The sequence below is a fragment of the Bison bison genome, unplaced genomic scaffold, assembly GCF_000754665.1.
Source record: "Bison bison bison isolate TAMUID 2011002044 unplaced genomic scaffold, Bison_UMD1.0 scf7180017855660, whole genome shotgun sequence".
In the NCBI taxonomy this organism is placed as follows: Eukaryota; Metazoa; Chordata; class Mammalia; order Artiodactyla; family Bovidae; genus Bison; species Bison bison.
Genome location: NW_011486233.1, coordinates 5,667 through 6,803, shown reverse-complemented (window position 1 = coordinate 6,803; position 1,137 = coordinate 5,667).

Here is a 1,137-nt window from a genome sequence, read left to right as displayed (position 1 = left end):
TGATAATAGTGTCATTTTTCTTAAAAACCTGTAGTAATTATAGGTAATAATGATATTATATTAGTTAAAGTAATGATGGTTAATATTAACCAAGCTTGAAATAATAATAAAATATGTAGGTTATAACTGCTAATTCTAATTAGAATTTCTAGGGTTCTCTTGAGGCTTCAGGAAGAACAAAGATAGTCTGTGTGTGTAAGTTGTAAGGAATTTCTTTGGTTTTAATGTTGCTTGGAGGAAATGTAAGAAACAAACATAGAAGGTTAATAAAATTTGGTTTCCTCAATAATATATTTTTATAGTTCAATTTAGCTTTAATAATAATAGAAAATTGAGATGTTATAAATATTTCAAATGCATATAAAGATCATTTTCAATGCTTGAGATATTAGGCTAGCTTCAAAATTATTGTGGAACTGAGTCTGAAGATGTATTTATGTAAAAGCAGTTTTCCTCTAGGATCATATTTTAAATTGTATTTCTTAGTCTTAGAATCAGCTGGCTGCTTTTGAAAATAACCACCCTTGTTTGATTGCTTAACACAGTCTTATATGTTTAGTGAAAAAAAAAACACCAAAAAACAGTATTAATATCTAATTCATCTCTTTTAATATAGATAATCTTGGAAATCAGTTGAAAATAAAGAGATGTCAGACTCAGTGCACAACTCTGATAAATGGTGCTAAAGTGTCCTGAGAGACCTGGTGTCCTAACAAATGATTTGTCATCTTAATAACATAATATGTATACTCCTTACTGTAAACCTTAATATGAAAAGGAACAAACTGAGAAGGCTTTAATTCTTTCAGGCAGCCAGCTAAAAGCCATACATTTGTTGTTGTTTTGTCAGTAATCCTGTCTGACTCTTGTAACCACCACGGACTGTAGCCCACCTGGCTCCTCTGTCCATGGGATTTTCCCAGCAAGAATAGTGTTCTGGTCTGGTTTAGTCGTTAAGTCGTGTCCGACTCTTGTAACCCCATGTACTGTAGCCTGCCTGGCTCCTCTGTCCATGGGATTCTCCAGGCAAGAATACTGGAGTGGGTTGCCATTTCCAATTACAGGGGAATTTCCCAACCCAGGAATTGAACCTGGGTCTCCTGCACTGCAGGCATATTCTTTACCAACTGAGCTATG